Genomic DNA, 14404 nt, shown 5'->3' on the forward strand with positions numbered 1-14404 from the left:
TACATCCTTTCTGATAAGTATATGTGAATGACATATTGTTGATCGAAAATGATGTATAATTTTTTTGGAAAGCATAAAGGAGTGTTTGAAAGGAGTTTTTTTCAAAGAAAAACCTCGGTGAAGCTGCTTACATATTGGGCATCAAGATCTATAGAGATAGATCAAGACGCGTGATAAGACTTTCGATGAGTACATACCTTGATAAGATTTTGAAGGAGTTCAAAATGGATCAGTCAAAGGAGTTCTTGCCTGAGTTGTAAGGTATGAAGTTGAGTAAGACTCAAAACCCGACCATGGCAGAAGATAGAAAGAGTATGCAAGTCATTCCCTATGCCTCAGCCGTAGGTTCTATAATGTATGCCATGCTGTATACCATACCTATTGTGTACCTTGCCATGAGTTTGGCAAGGGGATACAATAGTGATCCAGGAGTAGATCACTGGACAACGGTCAAAATTATCCTTAGGTACCTAAAGAGGACTAAGGAAAGGTTATGGAAGTGACAAAGAGTTCGTCGTAAAGGGTTACGTCAATGCAAAGCTATGACACTAATCTAGATGACTCTGAGTCTCAATCTGGATACGTATTGAAAGTGGGAGCAATTAGCTAGAGTAGCTCCATGCATAGCATTGTAGACATAGAAATTTGCGGAATACATACGGATCTGTATGTGGCAGACCCATTGACTAAACTTCTCTCACAAGCAAAACATGATCACACCTTAGTACTCTTTGAGTGTTAATCACATGGCGATGTGAACTAGATTACTGACTCTAGTAAACCCTCTGGGTGTTGGTCACATGGCGATGTGAACTATGGGTTAATCACATGGTGATGTGAACTATTGGTGTTAAATCACATGATGATGTGAACTAGATTATTGACTCTAGTGCAAGTGGGAGACTGAAGGAAATATGCCCTAGAGATAATAATAAAGTTGTTATTTTATACTCCCTCCGTTCCGAAATAATTGTGAGTTTCTAGTGCAATTTCCGCCGCGTTACGACATTTCTGTCGTTTCCGAAACTACCCTCCCACTCTCTCGCTCGCTTAGCTCAGCCACTCGCTCGCTGGCTCTCGAACCCCTAGCTCACCGCCACCGGCGCCTCTCCGTCGCACGCGTTGCCGGCGCCTCTACCCCGCACGCAGCGCCTCCGCCTCTCCCTCTCGCGTCGTCGCCGCCTTTCCATGTTGCCATACACCGTCGCCTCTCCCTCTTCAAGATTTCATTTTTACTCCAGCGGCTAGATCTGAAGCGCGGCTGCTCCACCTTCCTCAGGGTTGCGGGGATCTCCGGCGGCTGGATCTGAAGCGCGGCTGCTCCACCTTCCTCAGGGTGGCGGGGATCTCCGGCTCGCTGCGCATGGGAAGGGCCCGACCGCCGGCGGCCGCTGCGGGCAGAATGGGAACTGCGTCGGCGACGTCGTCGGCGACGTCGTCGGCGTCCCAGGGACAGGGCACGGCGGCACGCACTGCGGGACAGGGCACGGCGGCACGCACTGCGTGACAGGGCACGGCGACACGCACTGCCGTTGCCGCCGTCCGCCAGCGCGCCGCTGGCCGACAGGAGCAGCCACAACCACGAGGCCACGACGAGCAGGACTGTTGGCGACGGGTTGGTGCAGTCCCGCGAGGACCGCGCCGTGTGGGATGCCGAGATGACGTTGCCGGAGAAGGAGTCTCCGACTACCTCACGCCCACCGCTGGCCTGCACATCAGGTAACCCACCCGCCGCTGGCCTGCACATCACTGAATAAATTTCTGTAAATTTCAGAGATGATGCATGAAGTTTTGTACTCTGAAAGTTTAGGAGTACACTGGATAAATTTCTGTAAATTTTTGAGTACTACTGCTTGTAGGGCGGCTTGTACGGCGTGTACTCTGGAAGTTTAGGAGTAGATGATGCATGCAGCTGCTTATGATAAATTTCAGTAACCATTGTGCTCGTGTGTTCATTGTGCCTTTGGCTTAAAATGGTTACTACTCCTAAACTTTCAGAACATCACCTTGCAGTGTTCAGTAATGGAATAAAAGTTTAGGACTATCTGGAGTTCATTGTGCTCGTGTGTTTATTGTGCACTACTGCTGCTGCTTGTGCATCTGTTTCAGGCTCTGAATTTGCTTTTGTTCTTGTGACTGTCCGTCAGGTCGCCGAGCCCGTACGCCGGTGTGAGCAGCCTGGGTTGCCGGGTGCTCGCCGTCCGGCAGCACACCACGGTGCGACACGGGGTGGTGGAGGCCGAGGCTCACCTAGGTCGAGACCATATGGTGGCAGTAGGAGGGGACAGAGCACCGTGTGGTGTGAGCGCCGATTGAAAATCACCAGCGAGTCCTACTTCAACTACGATGCAATGTGAGCCTCACTTGCCGTCCTCCCTCTCTTTTTCTTTTGTGAGAGCAAAAATGCATTTCAGTTTTGAGTTTGCTCTGCTCTGAGAGAGAGAGAGATGGTGGCCAGCTTTAAGTTGTCCTGTGATTTTGTTTCCACCTGAATGTGCTATATGAACACTTCCTTGTTGTTTGTATACACTGTCGAGTCAAATTGCCTAACTTCTGAATGTCTACATGACCATTCTTTGCGTCTGTCAATGAAAATCAATGTTAGCAATGTTCAGTTTTACCAATGTGTTCTGAAAATAAAAATCCATTTAGTGAGCACATTTGCTAGGAGTACAGTGTTACACATGCCAATGTTCAGTTTTACCAATGTTCAATTTTGAGAGGGAATACTCCATTTAGTGAGCACATTTGCTGGCTTGCAATAAGAGGATTAGCAGTAGTTCAGATTCTTAGTATCTTCTCTGTAGGAGTAGTTTCAGTTAACTAACTGAAACTTTCTACTCCTCTTCTGCAGGAGCATCTTCTTGCTCTCTTCTCTCTTCTTATCTCTTCTTTCTCTCTTCTTATCTCTCCTCTCTTCTCTTATCTTATCCTCTCCTCTTCTTAGATAATTTTAATTAACTGGAAATTAAACCTTTTCTTTTAGTTAAATCTAATTAAACATTTCTGTTAATTAAACTTAAATTGAACCTTTTCTGTTACTAAATCAAACCTTTTGTGTTAAAATTAAATTAAACTTTTTCCTCTCCTCTCCTGTTCCACTCCACTCCTCTCTCTTATATTCCACTCCTTTCCTCTCATATTCCCCTCCTAGTCCTTTCCTTTAATAGCAGCAACAACAACAAGTCCTTTTCTTTAATTAATTAAAACTAAAGGACTATGGATTATGACACATACTCTTCTCTAATTCACTCCTCTCCTATCATAGAATGATCATACAAATGGAGTAGTAGAAATATACACATACAAATGGAGTATGGAGTAAAAAAATACATGGAGTAAAAGTGCAAAATCAAATGGAGTAACATTTTAAATGGAGTTACACATACAAGTGGAGTTAGACATACTCCAACATACTCCACACAAACAGCGTACTCCAACATACTCAAATATGGATTATTACAAACATGACAAGCATCACTAGCATCACAACCTCATCGCAAGCAACTAGCATCATCACTAGCATCACAAGCATCATCACTAGCATCAGAGCCTCATCACTAGCATGAGAGACTCATCGCAAGCATCACAAGCATCATCACTAGCATCACAGCCTCATCGCAAGCATCACAAGCATCATCACCAGCATCACAGCCTCATCGCAAGCATCACAAGCATCATCACCAGCATCACAGCCTCATCGCAAGCATCACAAGCATCATCACTAGCATCACAACCTCATCGCAAGCATCACAAGCATCATCACTAGCATCACAGCCTCATCGCAAGCATCACTAGCATCACAGCCTCATCGCAAGCATCACAAGCATCATCACTAGCATCACAAGCATCATCACTAGCATCATAAGCATCATCACTAGCATCACAGCCTCATCACTAGCATCACAAGCATCACAGCCTCATCACTAGCATCAGTGCCTCATCGCAAGCATCATCACTAGCATCACAAGCATCATCACTAGCATCACAACCTCACCGCAAGCATCATCACAAGCTCATATTCCATTAATGAACCCTCTCCATTAGCCCTAAGTTGTGCAGGGCATTTGCATACACCTCTGGAGGGCATGATAATCTTTGAGGTAGTTGCCCAAGCCCCTCAAGCTTTTCCTTGTTTACATGGGGTATTTTATACCCATTGCCCCTGCATGGTTCAGGATCTCAATCATGCACGTCTGCAGAGTTAGGAAAATTCTGTTGAGCTTGTAAACGTCATAGCCTTCAAATTCCTCCAAAACACCCTTAATAAGGTCTTGTAGTGTTTTAGGACTCAGACAATCTGTCAGGGATTGGAGCGAGTTGAAAAACCCAAGGTCAAGCACATTCAAATCAGGACTGTTGGGAGGCTGTTGTATTATTCTGATGTCAAGCCTAGTTTTTGCGTCAGCTTCTAGAAATTCCGGGTCATCTGGCAAGATATGGGGCTTAGCATTATCCTGCTGAATGTAGATGGTCTGTCCAGCATCACCTTCGGGCCAAACAGCTTGTATTGCTGGCAAGACCTTCTCTATCAGGAACTCCCTCATCACTTTTCTGTCGGCCTTTATTGATTTTGTCTCTATTGTACCTCTGGGCCTGTTGTCGCTTCTCCTTTGAGCAGGAACTTCCTTCATGAATGGCCAGATACCGATTTTCCCAGAGAAGGTCACGTTTCCTTCACTGTCCCACCTCAGCCTAGCAACGGCCGTCAAGAACATCACCTTGCCAATACAGTTGCCATCTATAGGCCTCGTAGGCTCTTCCTCCCCATCCAGCAGATAATATGTTTTATTCTTCTTTGTCATGTTAAACCACTTTTCGTCGATATGGACAACATTATGCATAGTCTTGAACTTAGGCCTTGCAGTTGCTGTTGTTGCCTCATCAAGCATCGACAAACAAAATTTCATCCTATCCTTCTTATTCTGGTCCTTTAGAGCTGGCTTCACACCGTTTGTATGCCTCCTTATCAAGTTTAACGTGAACTTTCTATGAAGTGTGGTAGGGCTACATCCCAGTTGCCAGGCAAGTGACCTAATGCTAGACCTTTTGTTTAATGGGATCGTTAGGATTTTTTCTAGGTTAATGTCCTTAGGCTTTCTTCCAGAATTTCCTTTTTTTATTAGAAACATCCACCTCTTTACCTTCGCTAATTTGCTTTCCTCCAAATTCTTTGTATATTCCAAACACCCACTCCAAATTTTTTTGCAATGTCTTGCTTATCAGTTCCCAAAAAAGTGCCTCCTCTACTCATACACAGTGTATGCATTGCTACATAAGCAGCAAATTTTTTCTGGTCATTGAGGGTTTTATATTTCCTAGCAACTTGACCAACACCTGTACCAAGACATACAACAGAGAAATGATTAAATGAAATGATCAAGTGATGAAGTGATGGAATGATCAAGTGATGAAATGATGGAATGATCAACTATAACTGTACCAGGATTTTGAACTATTTCATCTCCTTCCATCCCCTCTTTTGTATCTCCTTCCATTTCTTCTCCTACATGTCCTTCCATTTCATTTTCTGCATCTTCATCCATTTCATCCACATCTTCTGTAGGTGGAGTGAAGTTGAGGTCTGGGAGATCCATTTTCTCCTGAAGATATGAATATGTAAGATGAAGTAGAAGTACAAGTAGAAGCACAAGGTAATCTATCTTATGTTAGTTAACTTGCACCCAAATGTAAAACGTACATGACTATATTAAAGAAATAATTGAACATCATTGTATAATGTACTTCATGTCATGTCATGACTATAACCATACATGACTATATCAAACAGTTCACAGTTGATTTGACTTCAGTGGAGACCAATATGGTTAGTCTGTTGTTCCATCTATCTACTGAGCTTGATGTTTTCAGATTAAATATCATGTTTGTGACCTCCGGCCATGTATTCCCTTCGCTAGGTATTTTTTGATATGGCGGATCCACGTATAACACCTGGCAAACTATGCCAAGCCCTGGAAACTGTTCAGGCAATATTGGTAATTTTGTTTATGCTCAGCTTGGTCGATGCCGTTTAAATACTCAGCTTGGTCGATGTCGTTCAAAGTTGAAACGGCTGTTTGTGTGACGGCAGCGCCGCTAGAGTGGCCTGTGGGTCTCTGCTGATTTCTGGAACTGCGGTGTGGACAGTGGATTGCACTATACATGCAGTGCTCTTGGCTGGGCATTTGTTTTCACATCGTGCTGGCTTAGATCAGTTACTGATGAACTAACATGATGTATGGATGCAGATTATTAATGCTGCTATTTTTGGCTTTTTGCAGTGAACAGTCGATGCAGGGTAGAACTGCTTAATGATACACATGAGTCTGATTTTCAGGTGGCCAAATACACACGAGTCTAAACAAGACATGGGTCTGCTTTCCTCTTAAGCAGAGTAAGTACTCCATTACTCCACTCGTAGATAAACATATCAGCATGATGCAAATTGTTGGAGTAAAAAGCAAAATGGTACTGCAATTTCAGTACATTTAATTATTTCAATCATCTTCAGTGTACTCCAAGTCAGTGGTACAACATATCTTTGTCAGTACCCAAATGATCATTTAATTATTTCTAGACAATCTGATCTCCAGGAGTATTAGAGAATTAGGCACTATTCTCTTGCAGTACTCTCTTTGTCTGCATATCTTGATCAACTTGAGCATATCAAAAAATCACTCCTAGTACTGATGACTACTTTAACATATCTATCGTCAGGAGTAGATCTTCAGTATACTAGGGACTCAAATACTGTCCCCAGTGTGTTTCTGATGATAGTATGTTTGCAGTAATCATGACAGTATGGTTCTGATGACAGCATATTTATGTACTCCTGGAGATGATATCCTCAACAGAGAAATGTGTGTTTGTGTTTGCAGTATGATCATCAAGCTGTTTCCAGTGACAGCAGCGGAGCCTGGGGAGAGGAGATGAACCTGGGCCTGGGGTGAGGACAGCCTGGGATGAGGAGAGCCTGGGCAGCAGCCGAGCCTAGCTCCAGCTCGCCTCAACCTGGGCGGACTTGGAGAGGAGGAGTCCCTGGAGATGGAGAGGAGTCCCTGGGCATGGAGAGGAGGAGCGCCTGGGCGCCTGCGTTGGTCTGGATGGAGGTGGAGCTATGGCGCCTGGAGGTCTGGGGTGGAGCGCCGGCGAGGGAGCTTCTGATCGCGGCGGGGAAGGGCGATCAAAGAGGGGATCTGGCTCTCGATTGGAGCGGCGCAGGCAGCCGGCGGGGAAGGACGCCGGAGATGCGGACGACGGAGGAGCCTGGCGAAGGGGGGGGAGGGACGGAGTCCTCCTCCGCCTGGCGAAGGGGAGGAGCGACGGAGTCCTGGCGGAGGGAAGGAGCGATGGAGAAAGACGACGACCTGAGCGCGATTTCAATTCGGGGGCAGTTTTGTAATTTCACTACTTTTCACCTGGTCGGAAAAGACCCCCCAGCGACAATTATTTCGGAACGGAGGGAGTATTTCCTTATATCATGATAAATGTTTATTATTCATGCTAGAATTGTATTAACCGGAAACTTGATACATGTGTGGATACATAGACAAAACACAGTGTCCCTAGTAAGCCTCTACTAGACTAGCTCGTTAATCAAAGATGGTTAAGTTTCCTAACTATAGACATGTCTTGTCATTTGATGAACGGGATCACATCCTTAGGAGAATGATGTGATGGACAAGACTCATCCGTTAGATTAGCATAATGATTGTTAAGTTTTATTGCTATTGCTTTCTTCATGACTTATACATATTCCTTTGACTATGAGATTATGCAACTCCCGAATACCGGAGGAATACCTTGTGTGCTATCAAACGTCAAAACGTAACTGGGTGATTATAAAGATGCTCTACAGGTATCTCCGAAGGTGTTTGTTGGGTTGGCATAGATCAAGATTAAGATTTGTCACTCCGAGTATCGGAGAGGTATCTCTGGGGCCTCTCGGTAATGCACATCATAATAAGCCTTGCAAGCAATGTGACTAATTAGTTAGTTGCGGGATGATGTATTAGAGAACAAGTAAAGAGGCTTGCCAGTAACAAGATTGAACTAGGTATGAAGATTGTGACGCCCTCGATTCAATCGTACACTAATCATACACACAAACGTGTACGATCAAGATCAGGGACTCACGGGAAGATATCACAACACAACTCTAAAAATAAAATAAGTCATACAAGCATCATAATACAAGCCAGGGCCTCGAGGGCTCGAATACAAGTGCTCGATCATAGACGAGTCAGCGGAAGCAACAATATCTGAGTACAGACATAAGTTAAACAAGTTGCCATAAGATGGCTAGCACAAACTGGGATACAGATCGAAAAAGGCGCAGGCCTCCTGCCTGGGATCCTCCTAAACTACTCCTGACCGTCGTCAGCGGCCTGCACGTAGTAGTAGGCACCTCCGGTGTAGTAGGAGTCATCGTCGAAGGTGGCGTCTGGCTCCTGGGCTCCAGCATCTAGTTGCGACAACCAGGTAGAAAGGAAAAGGGGAAAAGGGGGAGCAAAGCAACCGTGAGTACTCATCCAAAGTACTCACAAGCAAGGATCTACATTACATATGCATGGGTATCTGTGTAAAGGGGCAATATCGGTGGACTGAACTGCAATGCCAGAATAAGAGGGGGATAGCTAGTACTGTCGAAGACTACGCTTCTGGCAGCCTCCATCTTGCAGCATGTAGAAGAGAGTAGATGGTAAGTTCACCAAGTATCATCGCATAGCATAATCCTACCCGGCGATCCTCCCCTCGTCGCCCTGTGTGAGAGCGATCACCGGGTTATATCTGGCACTTGGAAGGGTGTGTTTTATTAAGTATCCGGTTCTAGTTGTCATACGGTCAAGGTACAACTCCGGGTCGTCCTTTTACCGAGGGACACGGCTATTCGAATAGATCAACTTCAGGGTGCACCACATAACCCAACACGCTCGATACCCTTTGGCCAGACACACTTTCCTCGGTCATGCCCGGCCTCGGAAGATCAACACGTCGCAGCCCTACCTAGGCATAACAGAGAGGTCAACACGCCGGTCTAAATCCTATGGCGCAGGGGTCTGGGCCCATCACCCATTGCACACCTGCACATTGCATGGCGGCCGGAAGCAGACCTAGCCTCCCTAATACAAGAGCAGGCGTTCCAGCCAATCCGGCGCGCGTCGCTCAGTCGCTGACGTCAAGAAGGCTTCGGCTGATACCACGACGTCGAGTGCCCATAACTGTTCCCGCGTAGTTGGTTAGTGCGTATAGGCCAGTGGCCAGACTCAGATCAAATACCAAGATCTCGTTAAGCGTGTTAATTGATGTAACCGCGAAGGCCGACCAGGGCCAGGCCCACCTCTCTCCTAGATGGTCTCAACCAGCCCTGTCGCTCCGCCACAAAGTAACAGTCGGGGGCCGTCGGGAACCCAGGCCCACCTCTACCGGGACGGAGCCACCTGTCCTTTCAGCCCCCTCATCGGAACCACTTGCGGGTACTCTACAAGCCGACCCGACTTTAGTCACCACATGTATCATGTATAATATGTATGTAAGTATATACCCGTGATCACCTCCCGAGTGATCATGACCCGGCAGTATAACATGGCAGACGGACAAGAATGTAGGGCCACTGATGGAATACTAGCATCCTATACTAAGCATTTAGGATTGCAGGTAAGGGTAACAACTGTAGCAACAATGACATGCTATGCAGCAGAATAGGATTAACCAAAAGCAGTAACATGCTACACTACTCTAATGCAAGCAGTAGAGAGAAGGAATAGGCGATATCTGGTGATCAAGGGGGGGGGGAGGGGGCTTGCCTGGAAGCTCAGCCGAGAAGGAGGGGTCGTCAACACCGTAGTCGTACTGGGTAGCAGCGGTGTCGGTCTCGTAGTCTACAAGAGAGAAGAGGGGAAAGAAACAATAAATATAATGCAAACATAAGCATGACGATGCATGACATGACTACGAGCGGTGCTAGGTGTGCCCTAACGCGGTATTAGGTGATACCGGCGAAGGGGGGAACATCCGAGAAGTATTCCCGGTGTTTCGTGTTTTCGGACAGATGAACCGGAGGTGAAATGTTGCACGTTCGCTATGCTAGGGACGTGTGGCGGGTGAACGGACTGCGTATTCGGATTCGTCTCGTCGTTCTGAGCAACTTTCATGTACAAAGTATTTTCATCCAAGGTACGGTTTATTTTATATTAATTTTTAAAGTTTTATGCATTTCTTGAATTTAATTTAATTCGAAAATAAATGTGAAATGCTAGGTGCACCCAACTCTAGTACACAGAAGTGTACCAGAGGGGCTGACATGTGGGACCAGGGGGACCCAGTTGACCAGTCAAACTTTGACTGGTCAATAGGGAGTAGGGCCCCCTGTCATTGTCTGTCTAGTTTAACTAACAAATTAATTAGACTAATTTAGGTTGAGTTAATTAAATTAATTAAGTATTTAATTATTTATTTATTTATGCTTGAAAATATCTTTTTTTATTTAAACAGGGGCAGGGCCCACTGTTAGTGGCTAACTAGGAGGGGGTTAGTGCTAATCTAACCCCCAATTAGCAGGGGCCTGCCCAATCTGGCAGAGGCGCAGCCGGCAGGGGCTACGCCCGCGCACAGACAGGGGCCGCCGGCGCGGTAGGCCGACCGGTCGGAACGGCGGCGAGCGGCGCGGCATGGGAGCATGAGGGACGGGCGCGGGGCTGTGCAATCGGAGGGGCGAGCTCGCGCGGGGCTCCGGCCATGGCTGTCAGCGGCGGCGGCAGCGGGAGGGCGACAAGCGTGAGCGGGCGCTGGTGGCTGTGCGAGAGCAGGCAACAGCGCAGGGGGAGGAAAAGGCTGCGGCATCCTACAGAAGCAGCAGCAGTAGTAGTACAAGGAGCAGCACAACACGCAGAGCAAGCAGCAGCCGAAGCCGGCAGCAACAGCAGCGCAGCAGCCGTAGGGAATAGGCAGCAGCGGGATGGATTTGGACGATGACGTCGCCACGGTGTGCAGACGAACGAGCTACGTGGCACAATCACTTCGTGGGGCAGTGGGGAATGGAGGAGGTGCTCACATCGGTGACGAGGAGCAGCTCAGGGCAGCCGGAGGTGGTCGGGGCGCAGCGAATCGATGATGGCGACCGGCGATGCAGGATGTCGAAGATGAACTTGATGGCGGCGATGCGGGGCTCTCCGGCTTGGTCTCGAGGGCGCAGGCGACGAACTCATCCATGGTGGACCTCCTGGACCCGTTGGTGTGGCGGATGGTGGCCGGTGGCCGCGTGCACGTTGACGACGCAGCCATGGAGGCGCTCGGCGAGGCGAGCAGAGAGGAAACGACGCGTGTGTGGGGAACGGGAAGGCGGGCTAGGGTTTCGGGGTGCGGTGCGACGCCTTGTAGGTCGACAAGGGCGCGGCGGATGGCCGACACGTGGCCATCACGGCCACTGGCGGCTGCCCGGTGTCCACCTCCCCTCTGTGAACAGAGGAGGAAGGAGAGGGGGGAGTTGGGCTGGGCCTTCAGTGTAGCTAGCAGGCCTAGTGTACAGTAGTAGGCGTAGTGCATAGTGTAGTTGTTTCATTTTCCAATTCCGCTTTCTTTTTCTTTTTTTTGTTTCTGTTTTATTTTTATTTACAAAAGCAAATGACTTTTAGTTAAGTATGAGTCTTGGCCTAAATTAGCATAGCCATTTTAGGCACTGCCACAAAAGGTTTGAAGAGCATTTGGATGCATTTGAATTGTGCACAAATGAAAATGGATTAATGAGGCTGTTTTGGTCACCGTTTTAATTGTTTTAGGGAAATTAAATATTTTATATAATGTTGGATGCTATTTGCTAATTAGTTAGTGAATATTTATAACCCTTTGAACATTTTTAATTCACTGTTTTATGAAACTATATTTTGACTTGTTATTTGAATTTGTATTTGAACTAAGTTTTGAAACACGTGAGGTTTAGCAAAATTTTAATCATGATGACTTGGCATTATTAACGAAGGTTTACAGTAGCTTAATTATCTGGGCGTCACAATTCTCCTCCACTACAAGAAATCTCGTCCCGAGATTTAAGAGGGGAAGTGAGGGGGAAGGGATTTGGTTACGAAATTCTAACGAATCTTCTCGGTCTTGGTGGCTCTTCTCGAAGAGGTCGATCCATTACGTTGATGTCTTCATTTCTCTGCTTCAGGTCATCATGATGAAGTCAACATTCTTTCTTCGAGAACTCCATCGTATGTACGAAGGACAAGGGGTAACTTCGGAAGAATGGACCGCTACAATGTTGCTTATCTGGTAGATAACATTAGGGAAGGTGGCGGAAAGTAACTCTCGAATTGAAACTTAAGAAATTATCGAGAGCAAAGTAAGAAGGTGCAAAATAGAAGTTTCAAGCACATAGGCAATCGTTCGTTGCCTGATACGAAATGTGAAAGGGGTTCAGAGCAATGGGATAGTATTGCGTCTGATACCAGATTAGATCACTAGGCAGGTGGCCCGTGAACTACATACGAGTCAAGCTCTAGGAATAACTTTGGCAACAGGGTGTACAGGAGAGTCAGGTTTCGATCCTGTGGAACTGTGGGTTATGGGCCCACCATGTGGTTCAAATTAGAAAGGGGGCTGACATCTTGCACGGTCACAATAGCAAGGCATGTCAGAGGGTAGCGTGTCAGTTATGTCGGCAACAACATCGATACCAAGGGCGAGGGACGAAGAGAATCATTTTCCTGCTCATTGAACGAGGCGGACCAATAGGCAAAGTTCTCGTCCATCGGTGGTTACCGGAATGTTTTCAACAATAGTAACAGGGTCTTGCTGACATAATTGTACACCGAGGTGTTTACATAAGCAGGAGAATATTACTGCTTAGATCATATAGACCTCAAGAAAGGTTAAACCAAACAATGGAAAGGATGATATGATTATCAAATTAAACAGAACAATAGAAAGGAAAATGTGTTTAAACACATATTTTAGGGGTATATCCTTCCCAAGGACAAACGAGGCATGATATCCATGACAGGATAGAAGTAGAAAACCATTTAGGTAAGGGGAGAGGAATTTCATGGGATTACCCAAACAATAGTGTTTGAATAATTGATAAAGAAAATTTAGCATTGTGCTTCAAATGTTCCTATTGATGATAGGAGTACCTCATACATGCTTCGAGATAGCATTGACATGGTCTTCAAGCAAAGGTCGGACTTTGGATACACAAAGGATTCATTAGGAACAACTTACAAAATAAGTCTTACGATTTCCTCATGGAAGAATCGCTAAGCTTGCTAAAAAGGAAACTATAACAATAGGTCCTCCGGCCAGGTGTGCTGGGTATGACATCATCTTACCGGGTCATATAAAGACCAATGATATAACTCTTGAAAATATGTTCCAACCAGCATATGTGACCGAGATTCAGATCTGATTGGTGTCAGGATACCTCAAACTTAGGATACCTGAGAAGAAAAGGTGCAACACAAATTGACGAGATGACAATGTAAGATTCTCGGGAAATGAACTATGGGAGCGAGTTCTGAACAAGAGTACATCATTTAAACCAAGGAGAGGATGCGGGGGTAGCTAATGGAGTCAGCGACAATTCATCGAGGTTTCCAAAAAGATGGATTTCCACAATTATGTGAACAAGGAGATAATAGTGGACATATCGAAGTAGATAACGAAGTATGTTCGAGGAAAACAACCACGAGTAAACATTGATCAAAACGTGCACCTGGAAGGACGGACTAAGTAGCCCGATCGATGTTAGAATGGTGATTCAATAACCAATAGACTAAGAATCAAGCTATCAACCATTAACTTCAAGCAATAGGGTTGCTAGAAGTTTTGAAATTACACATCAAAGATAAATGGCTCGTATCCCGGTTAGAAACAACGGGGGGGGGGGGGGCAAGATATGAACGAAGATGGCGAGAAGTATTACTATATCTAGAATTCTTAAGAGGTGGCGAAATTCTCTCAACATTTTGACATAAAAGATGGTAATACTCCAAGGTAGAACATAACATAAGTTGGATGGCAAGGAACTCAAGGTACAATACAAATCGTGAACCAGTTTTGTGTTACGAAAATGCAAGAATGTTGTCGATGTTAACACAATCATCGAGGGGCAAGGATGATATATCTCTCATCATGAATTCGATTGATATCCTGGAAATGCTTAGAATGTTGATGATGATCACGACACATTTGTCGAGAGGTTTCATGAGATGTAATTGGTCGGCGATGATATCAAGTCAAAGGAATGATGAAGCGAAAGGTTATTGGAACCACGGGTACGTCACAAACCCATAATCCAACTTGTTGTTCAAGGCAAAATGATATGACGAGGAAAGTCGACGTAAGCTTAGCTCATCATCGAAAATTTTGCTCTGGGAAGAAGGACCAGGTAGCACAGTTAAAATTAGCA

At 45.9% G+C, this 14404-nt stretch overlaps 1 long non-coding RNA gene across 6 annotated transcripts; it reads left to right on the forward strand.

Annotated features, from left to right (window-relative positions):
- The first annotated feature begins 995 nt into the window (after positions 1-995).
- LOC120969805 (uncharacterized) lies at positions 996-7724 on the forward strand. Of its 6 annotated transcripts, XR_005764192.3 has the most exons (7): positions 996-1719; positions 2148-2353; positions 5567-5654; positions 5792-5827; positions 5919-5996; positions 6282-6394; positions 6879-7724. It is a non-coding gene; the product is annotated as an uncharacterized lncRNA (long non-coding RNA). The 6 variants fall into 6 exon arrangements; XR_005764191.3 differs by lacking the exon at positions 5792-5827; XR_005764190.3 differs by lacking the exons at positions 5792-5827; positions 5919-5996 and having other exon boundaries at positions 1003-1190; positions 1280-1719.
- The last annotated feature ends 6680 nt before the right edge of the window (positions 7725-14404 follow it).

The sequence above is a fragment of the Aegilops tauschii genome, chromosome 7, assembly GCF_002575655.3.
Source record: "Aegilops tauschii subsp. strangulata cultivar AL8/78 chromosome 7, Aet v6.0, whole genome shotgun sequence".
NCBI classification, from domain to species: domain Eukaryota; kingdom Viridiplantae; phylum Streptophyta; class Magnoliopsida; order Poales; family Poaceae; genus Aegilops; species Aegilops tauschii.